A 17,577-nucleotide genomic window follows, 5' to 3' on the forward strand; every position below is an offset into this window, starting at 1 on the left:
AGCACTATGTGTTAATTGGTGCTTGCCATATTTTTTTAGGAAGTCAGAAAAAAAAAAATCTTATGTTCCATGAATCCAGCAATAACTAAGACTGCAACCCTGATTTTCTTACCCGTCTGCCTTGTTAACATGATATATGTCAAACATAATGAAGAATATGTAAAAGAACCCTTGTTACCAACAAAGATTTTGCAATATCTTCAATAGAGAGAAGAGAAGAACCAGAAAGAAGCAGCGACAGGTAGGCAGAGAGAGGAAGGGAGGAAACTACTGACTGAGTAACTATGTATGATTGGGTATAAAACGGGATCTCAAAATCAGATTCCATTTTACAGCCAACCACAGCTGAGAAAACTGAGGCTCAAAAAAGTGAAGTCATTGACACAAGGTATCGACTATTAATTGCTGAGTCAGGATATGAAGCCCAGTTAGTCCGATTCCAAAACTTATATTCTTCCTGGTGGATCAGACAGAAATAATGGGAAAATGCAGTGCACTCAGGGCACTCAGTGGAAGCGCTGGAGTGTGGAGTTCAAGTCCTGAGTGAATGTATTCCCAGATAAAGAATCAGTCATCAGGGGAAGGTCATGCTGGAGCTACGCTGAAGTGTAAAGTTTGTTTTTGGACTGTACCTGTTTCCTCTCCTTGGCTCTAAGATGACATGCACCAGGGATCTTACCGCTAATCCCGCCATTGCATGAACAGAATGCCTTGCACATGACTAGATGCTCAACAAGTATTTGTAAATGTGCATTTTAAAAATTGGTCATGTCAGTTATGATGTGAAATTCATCAGCGAAAATGGTAGCTGGGGCTTTGAACCTGGAGCTACTAATTTCCCAGGTTCCATCTCACACCATCTGCCCGGCATAGTCCTACCACCCATATTGCCCACACTGGTTTTAGCAGGGAAATCCTCTGAAAGTATTTTTGCTACAGTGGCTTGAGGCATAGTAATACTAGATGGAGACTAGGAACTCTAAGCAAATATCTATAAAGTTCACAACAAGGCTGTGTTAATCACTCCGGAAAGAGGTGGTGAAACTATTCTCTTTGATAACTCCTCCTGTGTCTGCGTATCTGTGCTTTGGATAGCCCGCACAGGTACATCATTAAATGCCCTCCCAGGGTACTGCACCAGCCTTTGAGCAGGATTTAACCTTCAGAGTGCACTCAGCAATTGCAAAGTAGTGTGCTGGTGACTCCATTCCCAGACGTCCCTCTTGACACATTCAACTCTAGAGCGTTTCATCTCTTGGTTTGAACCAAGAATTGGAATAATCACTTGGGCAGAGGAATTCTAGGTCCTCCGTATAACCTAAGCAAAGACATTTTTCTTTTCCAAGCTAGAAAAACATGCCTAAAACAGAAATAAGTATAAGCAGTCTTTGCAAGCCTTGCCATTTCTACCTCCCTCCAGGGAATCCAACCTGTGGTATAGCACTGGACCTTGACAAATAGCACCGTGATCTAGGAGTACAATGTGTTATCACTGTTGCTTTTATTATAACAGCTGGGAGCTGGCCGAAGCTTTGCAAAGAAACCAGAAAGCAACAGCAGGGCACTGGGCTGCCTTAGAAAAACATTTCTTGGCTCACAGAGGAGCCTCTTCAACAAGAACCTGACACCTGAAACCTAGCAAAAAAAGCACAGCTCAGGTCAATCACATAAAACAGTTTCACAAAATCGGTCCCATAACAAAGCTAGAAATACAATGCTGTAACAATTTTGGTATACTTAAGAGCCTGAGAAAAGGTACAGCTGCTTAAGGATAAGTTATAGAAAATCTTTGTTAAATACTCTAGCGAAGGATTCAGGCATCTTCCTACTTACCTAACTTTTTAGTGTATTCTAAACTTGGCCAGGAAGGAGAGGTGTGATCTTGGCTTGGTGATTCCTGCAGATCTCTGGACTTTGGCTGCCTCACCTTTACCTGAAACTGTTGAATGGGATGACCCCCTAGATTCCCTCCAGCTCTGACATTCCACGACTAAAGAAAGTCAAGGCTTAATACTGCCTTGACATCCTGGGGCAACGGAGAGTTTTAGTGTATGCAATTATCATACCTGAAAAAATGTCAAAACATGGTTAGGGTTCCTCAGGTTTAGTCTCCCTTGTTCAGGAGAATAAAATAGTATATTTTAAATACACTAGTATAAATCTTATAAATAAAATAGTATAAATCTCCCTTCTGTTAAGAGAATGTAGAAATAAAATACTAAAGTTTCCCCACTCCTTCTTTGCTCAAGGAAAAGATGAGCTTAGACATGTGTTTCCTTTTAAGCAGGTTTTCATGAAAGAATTTTTTTGGCAGGTCACTTGAGCTTAAAAGCAGTATTGTTGTTTCAAAAATACCACAAAAAGCTCTTCCCCAACAGGGGATGCAGCAGAGGTAGAATGTTTACCACCTAGGGTGTTAGTGAAAGGCCCTGTCTCTAAACATCCCACGTTGAGATAACTTCAATGTTTGATCAAAAAGTAAATCTTATCCTGTAATAAGTGAGCAATGTTCTGTTTCCCCTCACCCCTCAATACTGAAGCAATGAAAAGATAAGTCCTCTCCTGTAGACACATTTACCAACCAAGTTAAACATGGCGTCTTGTCAGCCTTAACCGCTAGACTCGAGAAAATGGAATTTTCATGAAATAAGAGTGCTGATTCATAAAATACATGCCATTAGTTTTGATTTAAATTGTAAATAATCTTACCCATGGTTTTCTTTTATTTTTTAATTTTCCCTTCCATTCTTTGATTTTTAAGGAGTCTCCTTATGAAGTCAGAACAGTTTTTGTTTTTACCATAGCCACCATGGTTAACTTTTTCTTTAGAAAAATGTTCAATGATATCCAAGGACAGAAAACCAAACACCACATGTTCTCATTCGTAGGTGGGAACTGAACAATGAGAACACTTGGACACAGGGTGAGGAACATGACACACTGGGGCCTGTCGTGGGGTGGGGGGAGTGGGGAGGGATAGCATTAGGAGAAATACCTAATGTAAATGACGAGTTAATGGGTGCAGCGAACCAACATGGCACATGTATACATATGTAACAAACCTGCACATTGTGTACAAGTACCCTAGAACTTAAAGTATAATAAAAATTAAATTAAATTAAAAAAAGAAAAATTTTCAATGAAACAAATGCACTTTCTGCAGTTATTAAGCCCACACAAATGAATGAATGAATGAATGAATGAATGAATGTCTTTCCTGTAGTTCTTAAGCCCACATGAGTGAATGAATGAATCAATGAATCAATGTCTTTCCTATAGTTGTTAAGCCTACATTTACATAAAGGGGAGTCGCTCTTACACTGACACTGTCAAAACCCTCTACCTCCCTTCCACTCCCTCCCTGCCAGGTAAAAGCTCCACCTAAGACAGAAGGCGACCCAGGTTCCAAAGTAATTTCTCCCTCACCTGTGAATGACCAGAATTATTATCCTCTAAGTGCTTCTACTGTCACTTGAAAAAGGTACCTGTTTACCTGATTCAATTAATTCACAAGAAAACTAGGAGGACCGCTTGGTTTACCCAAGGAATTGGGACTAGGAAAGTTTGTTAATGCAAACAAGCTACCTAAATCCGTGATTCTCAAAGAAAGACCTGAAGTCCGCCGCTCTGAGGACTAGAAAACAGCCCAGGGCTGCAAGTGTTTCCTTCAGGTTGCGGGCAAACAACATGCAAAAAGGTTATGCTAACATTTGGAACGCATGAACTAAATTTGCTTGTTAATAAAATTTCCTGAGGACTCTTAATTCGGACTTTCCTAGAAAGTCTGACTGTCACATCATACTCAGCAGAATCACAAAGTTGTGAATGCACACGTCCTTGGATAATTGGGATTCCAGTAATTTTCTATTCCAAGAGGATGTTTTATTACTGCTCCTCAGTGTTGTTCTGAGTTGGTCATGATTTTCAGAGACTGATGTTCATGAATTTAAGTTGAAAATTTATGTTTATGTCATCCTCATCAATTTAGTTTGCTCTAAGTTGTTTGGTGAATCCCATACAGTGCAATGAAGCATATTTGCATCACTGACATTTCCAGACTAAAATTCCAATTATTTCACCAAAAAATATGTATACTTTACAGTACAAATGTGAGTTATCCATACCCCATCTTCTGAAGCAAATATGTCTGTTTTCCTTGTATATTCCCACCCCTAGTCTACAATTTTGCCTATATAATGTCACTTTATTATTATCACTAAGTTATTTTTCTACCTATAACTTACCTAGAGTAAGATAACACAGCCATGGAATCTTTTACCCTACCCAAATGTGTAATAACCAGAAGTCTTTGAAACTCAGCTCTAAATGATAGCAGGGATGGAAAACTATGGCCCAATTTGCAAGGCTGGCTTCAAGAGCACAGGGAGATACAGTTAATGAAAGGGCTGGACTACAATAGAAGTAGTAGGCCAATAGATCTATATAGTCAGGTTTTTGTCATGTAATTTATTAACTATGATAGAAATGCATTTAAGAATATCAAGTATTTCTCTGGCTCTTGACACAGTTGACTTAACCTTTTGCTGTCTAAGGAATTGAGGCTTTCCTGTTCTGGGTGCTACTGGCAAATGTTCTGGTACTTGAAGTTGGGATGCACAGCTTCAACCACTGACTTATCAGTGCAGCCACCTTTGTATTGCAACTGGCCATTAAATTAAACACTGAGCCACCTGGGTTTAGTTCAGTCACTTCAGTAAGTGTATTTAGCATTGGTAGCCCCGCTTTATTAAAGTGCAGTAGACATGCTCTTCTGTCCCCTCCGTTTGTGGTTCTTTGGGAAAGTTCTGATATTTGGTTTTGTTTTGTGCTTGCTTTCGTAATTTTATATCTTGTATTTATCCCTGAACATATTTTGAACATTTTTTTAAGGAAAGAAATTATTTTGTATATATATAGATACTTGCACGATATATTGTCATCAAGGTTCAGTTCCTCAAAAGGTCTTGCTGCTGTCAGGTGTGATGTACTCTATCCATCAAAGTTCTATGGAACACGGTTTGTATGTAAATAAATGTGGGGCATTTGGCCCTTGAAACCAGAGGACATTACGGTAGGTGAAATAAGCCAGAAACAGAAAGTTAAACAATGCATGTGCTCACTCATATGTGGAAGCTAAAAAATAGTTGATCTGACAGAAGCAAAAAGTAGAACAGAGGAAACTAGAGGCGGGGACAGGTAGGAGGAGGAGGGGTTAGGGAGAGATTTGTTAAAGGATAGAAATTTAGAGCTAGAGAGGAGGAATAAGTTCTAGTGTTCTGTAGCACTGTAACATGACTATAGTTAACAATAATGCATGGTTTCAAAGAGCTAGAAAGAGGATACTGAATGTTCCCAGCACAAAGAAATAATAATGTTTGAGATAATGAATATGCTAATTACCCTGATCTAATCACCGTACATTATATGTATTGCAACATCACTATGTACCCTATAAATACGTACAACTATTAATGTGTCAATTAATTTTTTTTTGGAGACAGAATCTCACTCTGTGGCCCAGGCTGGAGTGCAGTGGTGTGATCTCAGCTCACTGCAACCTCCACCTCCCAGGTTCAAGGGGATTCTCATGCCTCAGCCTCCCAAGTACCTGGAATTACAGGTGTGCGCCACAACGCCCAACTAATTTTTTTTATTTTTAGCAGAGATGGGGTTTCTCCATGTTGGTCAGACCAGGCAATGATCCACCTGCCTCAGCCTCCCAAAGTGCTGGGATTACAGGCCTGAGCCATCGTACCTGGCCAATTAAAAAAAATTTTTTTAAAAGAATTCTCTAGTTCATTCCCACTATATCCTGGGCAAAAGCTAAACATCTGTGCCAGATGCATTGATTGTCTTTCTCTCTCTCAATCTCTCTCCTTTCATTGAAGCTTCCTTTTAATTCCCAAATAAATCCAACTCCCTTCCATATTGAACACCATACCACTGACTCAGCATCATTTACATCTTGCAGGGAGGTTCTTTCTCTCTCTTTTTCCCCTTATCTATTCATCCATCCATCCATCGCTCTCATTTCATTGCCAAATACTTGGGAAAGCAGTCCAAGGTTACTGCTGCCTTTGCTTCTTCACCTCTCATTCTCTCCCTGAAATCCGATCTCCCTACATCTCTCATTTTCTCTCTTGGTTCTTCTTCTGGTGATTTCTTCTTAACTGTTAATGTTCTCTAGGTTCCAACATGGGCCGTCTTTTTGTCTCGTCTACATGTCCTCTCTGAATGACCTCATCCACGACCATGGCTTTAACTATAACCTGACTCTAGTGACTCAAAAATCTTTCTGTCCAACACCAATCTCTTGTCTTTAATTTAGAATTGGATAGTCACTGCATACTGGGTGCCTATAGCTAAACATCCAGCTATCTTTAAGTCTTGTAAACACAACAATGGTATGGAAATCCAACTGAAAAACACTCATGCCCAGTGGACCATGAATTTAAGGCAAGTCTGATGGAGTGAGAAAAGCATAAAACCCAGTCAGAAACCTTGGGTTCCAATCCCGGCTCAATTGTTTTTAGTCATAGGGTAGGTCCTCTATCTATCTGACTGTAATTTTCACTTGTAGAGTATGGCTTACTGTACTTTAAAGATTTTCTGGCTGGGCGCGGTGGCTCACGCCTGTAATCCCAGCACTTTGGGAGGCTGAGGTGTGCGGATCATGAGGTTAGAAGATGGAGACCATCCTGGCTAACACGGTGAAACCCCCTCTCTACTAAAAATACCAAAAAAAAAAATTAGCCAGGCGAGGTGGCAGGGGCCTGTAGTCCCAGCTACTCAGGAGGGTGAGGCAGGAGAATGGCGTGAACCCAGGAGGTGGAGCTTGCAGTGAGGTGAGATCACACCACTGCACTCCAGCCTGGGCGACACAGCAAGACTCCGTCTCAAAAAAAAAAAAAAAAAAAAGATTTTCTGTGAGGGATTAAATCAGATAATGTATGTAAAGGTGTGATGTAAGCTCGTAAGTGTTATTCCAATTTCTGCTATACTATTATTTAAAATGTAGTTGGACAAGCAGGAGTAACCATTTAAAATGAGACAAAAAGTACAAACCACCAGAAATGCAAATATCAAATTAATTTGTCCCAGTAAACCAAATATATAATGGTTTTTACACTTTAATGTACATCTGGAAGAGCTTATTAATAATGTCAATGCTTGAGCTACAGCCCAGATTTAATTGGTTGGGAAAGAGGCCAGTAATCTGTACTTCAAAATCATCCCCATTGTCACAGGCAAGTCAGGGCCACACTTCAAGAAATAGTAAAATATAATGCACTTGAGAGATGGCCAATCCTCAAAATATTCTAATGACCTGTAAAGGCTTCAGAACTAGTTCCTTCTTGGGAAGCACATTGCTTCTTTTGCTGAGTTCAAATTGTAATGAATTTCAAGGCTTCCAATTTTGGGCTTTATACATAAAGCAATCATTCTTTCCTCACTCCCAACACACACACACACATAATTTTTAATATATAAATAAATATATATATTTACATATGCATACTCTGTTTTCATTAATGGAATTTTTTTCTTGTATACTATATGAGTAATAATGTAAAGACACAAAATAAAACAGACACTAATTAGGCTTGTTTGAATATCTATTGCTACCAAATATTTTCTATTTCTCTTTTCATATCTCTGCTGATGGGTTTAGATGAAAAGACTACAAGCCTGCATACTTACAGGGAGGAAGGAGCCAAACTGGAAACCAGTAGCACAGGTCGGTAGGAATTAATCTCAGCAGGCTTGCTTCAGCATTTGGAGAGACAACCAGCAAAACACTTCCAAGCTGGTGGCTCAGTTAATATCTGAAGCTATTTTTAGTACAACAGAGAGCATTTCTAGAGATTGAGATTATAAACCAGGGATACATCCCAAACATATTAATATGGTTTTAATTTTATTTTACAGATACCATGTTTCAGAATATTTTAATCTCCATGTGAATAACTGTTTTTATTTTGTATGTATGCATGATGTAAGTATGCATATAATACATTTATATGCATGAGCATTATTCATATACATGCATACCTACATGTAAAAATCTGGGTTAGAGAGTAAATCAGATGTTTTAGTCCTTGTATAAATAAGGTAAAAGCCAGACCTTTTAATGACTTACACATTTGATCAGGAAGTTTTGTGTTTTGAAATGACAAAAACTTGGAATATTTTTGAAAGGAGTAGAATACTTTGGGCCATAATTTTCATTTTTAAGATGCCTTAAATGTTTTAGTTTCTTTTAATAAATAGTCTTATACAATGAGTTGGTTCTCACTGTCATATTAGGTAATGGGTTTTGTTGTTGTTCGTTTTTGCTAAAATGGGATTTGTTGTTCGTTTTTGCTAAAATTAGTTCCTTTTTATTAAGGAAGTTATGTGAAAGTCCATCACTTTCACAAATTAGGAGACTACACTACTGCAATTTGGCTGAATCAGTGGATATTTTTAATGTTGCTTATTTTGTGCTTTAAAATTGCAGTTATTCCAGAGCATCTGTAATTTTGAATGATGATGAGATATTCCTGGTAAGATGTAATGTTTTATTTTTCTTCCTGGATCTATCTCTGATCTTGTTCCAGGGCACATCAATTTAGAAACACTCATCGATTATGATAGCTTTGAGAACAAACATTGGAACATTAACATGCTAATTTTATTCTTTACAGGTTGATGGTAGAAAATGTATAAAGTTTAAAAACATGCAAGTCTTATTAGCATTCTGCTTAGATAAATACAATCTTATTTTATTTCTCTCTCCTTTTATCCATGCCCTGCCAATTGAGAGTGCCAGGTTTCTCTCCTTTTCTGTTTCACAGCAGCTCCAAAGCTACAGGGAAACCAAGGGGGAAAATAATTACCTCAAAAGAGACACCAATGGCTGGATTTCAGATACTTTCTAAAGCTCATTGGAAAGGGAGAACTCATGGAGAAGAAACAACCAACTTTAAGTATCCCATTACTCTCAGAGGTTGACTCAGAGACTATTCCATGTAGAAATACTGAAGGGGGTGTAAAAAAGAAAGAAAAGCAGAAACAAAATAAATAAATAAAAACAACATAGTCATGCTTTGTTTATCCTTCTTTCCCTTGCAAAAATCTGCTCTCTGGAGTCTGCTCTGGCATTTAAGGAGCTTGGAAGTCATCCCTCCCATCCAATCTCACAAAGAAAAAAAAGCTGAAGAAGTAAAAACCAACAATTCCTCTTAAATCTCTCAGAGGACTGATGTCAGAGGGCAAACCATTGACCCCATGATTGGAGACAAAGACAGAAATGTACAGAGAATCATGACCTAGTGTAACAGAAACCTTTGGGAAAACCAACATTGGGATAGAAAAACTTAAACTGCAACTGATTAGTTGTTCGAGGCTCGGTGTGGATTAATTTGCGCATTAAAAACTCCTTTGAGGATCAGGGAGCAGTTTTAAGGCGGCTGCAACACATTTGTGACTTTTACTTCCAGGATCCCTACTAGGTTTGCACAATGAGGGTCAGGGAGAAATTTCCTGATGCTTCCAACAAGGGAGAGGGAAAAAGTAACCATTCTGAAATACACCCAGGTCACTCGGTTCTTCTTAACAACGGCCTGTCTCAAAAGAAACTGTATTACCTAGAACCCAACAGACTGAGATTACAGCAGAGCCTAAACCACCTGGGAGTAGGGAAATACCCAACTCCAGGCCCTCTATCCTTCCCATTGCACCCAAAGAGGAAAAACCCCAAAAACCCAAGGAGCACGTGTGGAGATCACTGCCCAGGGATAGAGGCTCACTGTGGGACTGAGTCCTGATCATCAGATTATACAAAGCATCCCCCTTCCCCTGCACCTTACCACAATACCAGTAGGGCTCCTGTATAATAACAGATGAACGCAACGGAAATAACTGTATGACCCATACTTTATTTAAGAAGAAGTTTCTAGGAAAACCCGAAGACAACAGCAGGGAATTAAAAACAAGGACATCAGAGGAGATATTACCCTCTAAAGCCTCTAGCTACAGCAAACAGTAAACACAGCTCAATTCCTAGCCAGATAAACATAAAACCTCACAGTAATGGCCTGTACGCCTCATTTATTTAGTACATCACATCCTACTGTCAACAACAAAAAAAATTCCAAGGCACACTAAAAGACAAAAATACAGTTTGAAGAGTCAGAGCAAGCATGAGAACCCGACTAAATATGGAAAATATATGGGAATCATCAGATATGAAATTAAAAGGAACTATGATGAAATTCAAGAAATAAAAAATGTAATAGAGATGAAGAATGAAAAATTAGTTCATCAATAGACTGGACACGATTGAGGAAAGAATCAGTAGAGTTTGGACATGTGTCAAAAGAAACTTCCAAACTGAAATACAAAGAGAAAAGAATGTATAAAAAGAGAGGACATGTCAGGCTCAGTGGATCATGCTGTAATCCCGCACTTTGGGAGGCCAAGGCAGGCTGATCACTTGAGGCCAGGAGTTCAAGACCAGCCTGGCCAACATGGTGAAACCCTGTGTCTACTAAAAATACAAAAAAAAAAAAAAAAAATTAGTGCATGGTGGCGCATGCTTGTAATGCCAGCTATTAAGGAGGCTGAGCATGAGAATTGCTTGAACTCAGGAGGCAGAGGTTGCAGTGAGCCAAGATCATGCCATTGTACTTCAGCCTGGGTGACAGAGTGAGACATTGAAAAAAAAAAAAAAAAAAAAAATAGAGAAAGAGAGGACAGAACACAATGTCTAAGAACTGTGGGGTAATTATAATATAAAAGGCATAACATGCATGTAATGGGAAAATCAGAGAAGAACGAGAAAAGAACAGAAGACATATTTGAAGCAATAATAACTGAGATTTTCCCCCAAGTTAATGATAGATATTGTTATGAGCTTAATTATGTCCTCCTGTTCCCCCAGCCTCACCTTATGTCAAAGCCCTAACTCCCAGTAACCTCAGAACGTGGCTGTATTTAGAGATAAAGCCATTAAAGAGGTAATTAAGGTCACATGAGATCATAAGGGTGAGGTCCCAATCCAATAATGACTGGTGTCGTTCTAAGAGGAAGAGACTCAGGAGATGGGGCTATACAGAGAAAAGGCCATGTGAGGACTCAGGGGAAGATGGCCTTCTGAAAGCCAAGGAGACAGCCTCAAGAGAAATCAATCCTGCCAGCACCTTGTTCTTGGACTTCCAGTATCCAGAGCACTTCTACCCTCACATTTATTGATGAGATAATAAATTTCTATTGTCTAAGCCATACAATCTGTTATATTTTGTTATGGTGGCAGTAAATGAATCCACCAAGCCACACAACCAGGAAACTCAAACAACACCAAACACGATAACTATCAGAGCAACCACAGACATATCATATTTTGACTTCAGAGAACCAAACATGAAGAGAAACTTTGAAAGGAGCAAGGGTGGATGGGGTGAGGGAAACCTTACCTGGAGAGAAAAAATATAATAACTGCTTTGAATTTCTCATCAGAAACCATGCAAGCAAGAAGAAAGTGGGGTGATAGATTTAAAGTCTCTAAAGAAAAAACCCATTAACCTAGAATTCCATATCTTGTGGAATTATCAAAAGTGAAGGAAAAATAAAGACTTTCTTAGACAAACAAAAACTGAGAGAATTTGTTGACAAAAGACCTGCCTTGAAAAGAATGTTTAAAAACAGTTCTTCAGAAAAAGGGAGAATGATATAGGTTGAAACTACATAAAGAAAGGAAGACTATTAGAGAAGGAATAAATGAAGGTCAAACAAAATCACTTTATGAAAAGTTTCTTAATTGATCTGATGGATAAAAAAGTGTTCAAAATGGTACCAGCAACAATGTAATTGGTGGTTATAGCCTAAAGGAAAGGAATAACAGCAATATTATAAGAGATAAGAAGTAGAAAGTAGGAATACTCTGTTATGGGATACTTGCGTTACATGTTAAGTGTACAGTGTTATCTAAAAATGGACTTGGATTCGTTGTAAATGTATATTGCAAACTCTAGAAAAACCGTAAGACATTTAAAAGGAATTATAATTGATACTGGGCAAAAAGGGAAAATAGAATTATATAAAATGTTCATTTAAAATCAGAGAAGGCAGAAAGAGACAGGAAGACAAAAGGAAACTAATATAAAACAGTTATAAACATTAATGTAACAGTTATAGATATTAAACTAACTATATTAATAATCACTTTAAATGTGAATAATATACATCAAATAAAAGACAGGGACTATCAGAGTGGATATAAAACAGAACCAACTATATTCTGTTTACAAGAAACTTGCTTTAAATACAAAGACACAGATAGATTAAAAGTTAAAGGATGAGGAAAGATATACCATGCTAAAACTAATCAAAATAAAGCTAAATTAGATAAATTAATTTCAGACAAAGACTCAAGAAAAAGAATTTTTCAGGGATAAAGTTCTTTTATCGCATAACAATAGAAAGTTCAGTTCTCCACGAAGACATAACAATCTTAATGTGTATATGCTTAACGACAGATCATCAAAATACTTGAGGTAAAAACTGACAGATTACAAAGAGAAATGGATAAATAATTACTATCACTGGAGGCTTCCACACACATATATCTGCGGTTGACAGATCTAGCAGGCAGAAAATCAGGAAGGACAGAATCAAACTGAGCAGCACCATCAGTCAGCTAAATTTTAATGGCCATTTATAGAATAATTAATGCAACAGCAGCAGAATCTATAATCATCTCAAGTTCTCATGACATGCACCAATATAGACCACATTCTGGGTCATAAGACACACCTTAAAAATGTAAAAGAGTAGAAGTCTTTCAAAGTATGATCTCAAACAATAGAATTAAACTAGAAATCAACAACAGAAAGATAGCTGGAAAATCTCAAAGTACCTAAAAATTAAACAGTACACTTCTAAATAACACACAGGCCAAAGAAGAAGTCTCAGGAGAAATTTTAAAGTATTTCAAGCTAAATGAAAATGAAAATATGTGTTATCGAAATTCACAGGATGTAGTGAAAGCAGTGCCTAGAAGGAAATTGAATGCATATATTAGAATAAAGAAAGATCTAAAATCAATAATCTAAATTCCCATCTTAGAAAACTAGAAGAACAAAAGCAAATTAAATCTAAACCAAATAGAAGAAAATAAACAATAAAAATCAGAGCAGAAATCAATAAAATTGAAAATCAATAGAGAAATTCAACAAAACCAAAATCTGGGAGCTTAAAACAATTAATATTGATGAGCCTCTAGCCAGGCTAATTAAGAAAAAAAAAAAAGAAGACACCAATTACTAGTATAATAACTGAAAAGGAGGCCATCACTACTGATCCCCTTTATCCTAAAAATACTAAAAGAATATTCTGAACAACTCAACCCCACAAATTTGATAACTTAGGTTAAAATGAACCAAGTTTTTGAAAGATACAATCTACTGAAACTCACACTAGGAGAAATAGATAATCTGAATAGGCTTATACTTATTGAAGAAATTGAATCAACAATAACAACTTACCAAAACAGAAAGCCACAAAGCCCAGATAACATCACTGGGGAATTCTACCAAACATTTGAGGAAGAAATAATACTCCGTACAATCTCTTCCAGCAAACAGAAGCAGAGGAATATTTTCTAACTAATTCTACAAGGCCAGCATTACTCTAATACCAAAGTCATAAAAAATTACCAAAAAGGAAGACTACAGACCAATATCTCTCATAAACATAGATGCAAAAACCACCAACAAAATATTAGCATATTATATCCAACAATGTATAAAATATTGTACATCATGACCAGGTGATATTTATTTCATGTATGCAAGGATGGTTGGCAATTTGTACATCAATTAATGTAACCCATCACATCAATAGGCTAAAGAAAAATCATGCAATCATATCAATACATGCAGAGAAATCATTTGCCAAAATCTAGCACCAGTCATGATAAAAACCCTTAGCAAACTAGAAATATAGAGGAATGTTCCCAACTTGATTAAAAAAAAATGCCTACAAAAAACCTACAGCTAATATAGTACAAAATGAAAAGTCTCTCTTCTCCCTGCCCTCATGCCTAAGTCAGAGTCTCCTAAAGAATCGAACAGCTGAAGAAGCTCTTCATTGCAGGGCTGAGCTTTGAAACAAGGTGAGAGCCTGAGGGGCCATTTTGAGCAATGGGGAACACTCACGGACTGTGTGGTAATGAGAGATTCAAACACCAAGCACTCCATGGGCTTTGGGTTTGTCACATAGGCCACTGTGGAGAATGGGGATGTGGCCATGAATGGAAGGCCACACAAGGTGGATGGGAGAGTTGTGGAACCAAAGAGAGCTGTCTCAAGAGAAGATTCTCAAAGACCAGGTGCCCACTTAACTGTGAAAAAGATATTTGTTGGTGGCATTAAAGAAGACACAGAAGAACATCACCTAAGAGATTATTTTGAACAGTTTGGAAAAATTGAAGGGATTGAAATCATGACTGACCGAGGCAATGGCAAGAAAAGGGGCTTTGCCTTTGTAACCTTTGATGACCACGACTCCGTGGATAAGACCGTCATTCAGAAATACCATACTGTGAATGGCCACAACTGTGAAGTTAGGAAAGCCCCGTCAAAGCAGGAGATAGCTAGTACTTCATGCAGCCAAAGAAGTCGAAGTGGTTCCGGAAACTTTGGTGGTGATCGTGGCGGTAGTTTCGGTGGGAATGACAACTTTGGTCGTGGAGGAAACTTCAGTGGTCATGATGGCTTTGGTGGCAGCTGTGGTGGTGGTGGATATGGTGGCAGTGGGGATGGCTACAATGGATTTGGTAATGATGGAAGCAATTTTGGAGGTGGTGGAAGCTACAAGGATTTTGGCAATTACAACAATCAATCTTCACATTTTGGACCCATGAAGCGAGGAAACTTTGGAGGCGGCAGCTCTGGCCTCTGTGGTGATGGAGGCCAATATTTTGTCAAACCATGAAACCAAGGTGGCTATGGCGGTTCCAGTGACAGCAGTAGCTATGGCAGTGGCAGAAGATTTCAATTAGGAAACAAAGCTTCGCAGAAGAGGAGAGCCAGAGAAGTGACAGGGAAGCTACAGGTTACCACAGATTTGTGAACTCAGCCAAGCACAGTGGTGGCAGGGCCTCGCTGCTACAAAGAAGTTATGTTTTACACAAATACTCATGTGAATGGGCAAAAAACTCGAGGACTGTATTTGTGACTAATTGTATAACAGGTTATTTTAGCCTCTGTTCTGTGGAAAGTGTAAAGCATTCCAACAAAGGGTTTTAATGTAGATTTTTTTTGCACCCATGCTGTTGATTGCTAAATGTAATAGTTTGATCCTGATGCTGAATAAATGTCTTTTTTTTTTAAATGTACTGTATAAAGTTAGTCTGCTCTGAAGCCATCTTGGTAAATTTCCCCCAACAGTGTGAAGTTAGAATTCCTTCAGGGTGATGTCAGGTTCTATTTGGAATTTATATACAACCTGCTTGGGTGGAGAAGCCATTGTCTTCAGAAACCTTGGTATAGTTGAACTGATAGTTACTGTTGGGACCCGAAGTTCACCATTAAAAGGAATTACCCAGCAAAATCATAAAATTATTGGTTATAAAAATGAGTGTTGGCACATCCTATGCAATATACTAAGTTGAATAATGGTACCAGATAAAATTATAGATGGGAATGAAGCTTGTGTATCATCCATTACCATGTGTAATCAATAAATGATTTCATTCTCTTGAAGAAAAAAAAAGAAACTAGATGCTTTCCCACTAAAGGAAAAATGCAAGAATGTCCCCTCTCACTACTCCTATTTCCATTGTACTGGAGTCCTAGGTAATGGAATAAGACAAGAAAAAGAAAAAAAAGGTATACAGTTTGAAAAGGATGAAATAAGTCTTTGTTCAGGAAGACATGTTTGTCTAGGTAGACAATCTCAAAGAAACAACAACAACAAAAACTCTTAGAACTAAGTGATCATAGCAAAGTTGCAGGGTACAGAAAAAGTCAGTGGTTTTCCTATGTACCAGGAATGAAAATTTGAAATTCATAAGCAGCAAAACTTAGGCATACATCTAACAAAGTATATAGAAGATATATATTAATAAGAGTACAAAATTCTTTTAAAAGAAATCAAAGATCAAAATCAATGGAAAGACATACCAAATATGTGGATAAGAAGACTTAATATTATTAAGATGTGAGTTCTTTCCAACTTGACCTGTGAATTCAATGCAATCTCTGTATAAATCCTAGCATACTTTGAGGATATTGACAAACTGATTCTAAAGTTGAAGTAGAAAGCAAAAGACCCAAATTAGACAACACAATACTGAAGGAATGCAATGACAGAGAGTTGACACTACCAAACTTCAAAACTTACTATAAACCTATAGTAATCGAGGCAGTGTGGTATTGGCAAAAGAAGAGAAAAAATAAATCAAGGAAAAAGAATAGAGATTTCAGGAAGAGACTTAGACAAGTTAGAAAAGGTAATCGAGTGGAGAGAAGATCCTATTTTCAAAAAATGGTGCTGGAACAACTAGACCTCTACATGCAAAAAAAAAAAAAATGTAGACTCCAGATTTTACTAATTTTACAAAAATTAACTTGAAATAAATATAGAACTGAAAATAAAAAGTAAAACTATAAAACCTTTAGAATGTAACATAGAAAATTTAGGTGACCTTGAGTTTGGCAATGACTTTTTAGATGCAACATCAAAAGCACAATCTATGAGAAAAAATTGTAAGTTAGAATTTATTAAAATTTAAAACTTTGATTCTTTTAAATACACCATGAAGACAATGGAAGACAAACTACAGACTGGGGGAAAATCTTTGCAAAACATATCTGATAAAGCACTGGTATTCTCAATACACAAGGGACTCTTGGAATTCAACAGTAAGAAAACAACAACCCAATTAAAAAATCGGCAAAATATAATATCTGAACAGAAAACTCAACAAAGAAGATAAACACTTGGCAAATATGCATGTGAAAAGGTGCTCAACATCATATGTTATTAGAGAATTGTAAATTTAAAAAACAATGAGATACCATATCTATTAAATGGCTAAAATCCAAAACATTGAAAACACTAAATGCTGGTGAGGATGTGGGGCAACAGGAACTTGCATTCATTGCTGGTGGGAATGCAAAATAGTGTAGCCACTTTGGAAGACTGGAAGTTTCTTACAAAGCTAAATATACTCTTACCATATGATCCACTTTCCTAGGTATTTGCTCAAATGAATTGGAAACTTATGTCTTCAAAAAAAATCCGTACACGAAGGTTTATAGCAGCTCAACTCGTAATTGCCATATGTGGAATCGATTAAGATGTTCTTCAATGGGTGACTGGATAAACTATGGTATATTCATAAAATGGAATATTCAGTGATAAAAAGCAATGAAATAGCCTGCCATGCAAAGACATGGAGAAACTATAACAAATCTCGTTAAGTGAAAGAAGAAAAGGCTCTACACTGTGTAATTCCAACCCTATGACATTCTGTAAAAGCTAAAACTATGGAGACAGCAAAAAGATAAGTGTTTGCCAGGGGTTAGGGTA

The 17,577-nt window shown here is 37.5% G+C and overlaps 1 protein-coding gene and 1 pseudogene across 1 annotated transcript in view; one reads left to right on the forward strand and one right to left on the reverse strand.

Moving 5' to 3' along the window:
- RGS7 (regulator of G protein signaling 7) overlaps positions 1-17,577 on the reverse strand; it is a 581,272-nt gene that overhangs the window by 121,332 nt on the left and 442,363 nt on the right. The window lies entirely within an intron of this gene.
- Positions 14,080-15,167, forward strand: LOC116457924 (heterogeneous nuclear ribonucleoprotein A1-like; annotated as a pseudogene).

This window comes from Hylobates moloch, unplaced genomic scaffold (assembly GCF_009828535.3).
Source record: "Hylobates moloch isolate HMO894 unplaced genomic scaffold, HMol_V3 SCAFFOLD_18, whole genome shotgun sequence".
In the NCBI taxonomy this organism is placed as follows: Eukaryota; Metazoa; Chordata; class Mammalia; order Primates; family Hylobatidae; genus Hylobates; species Hylobates moloch.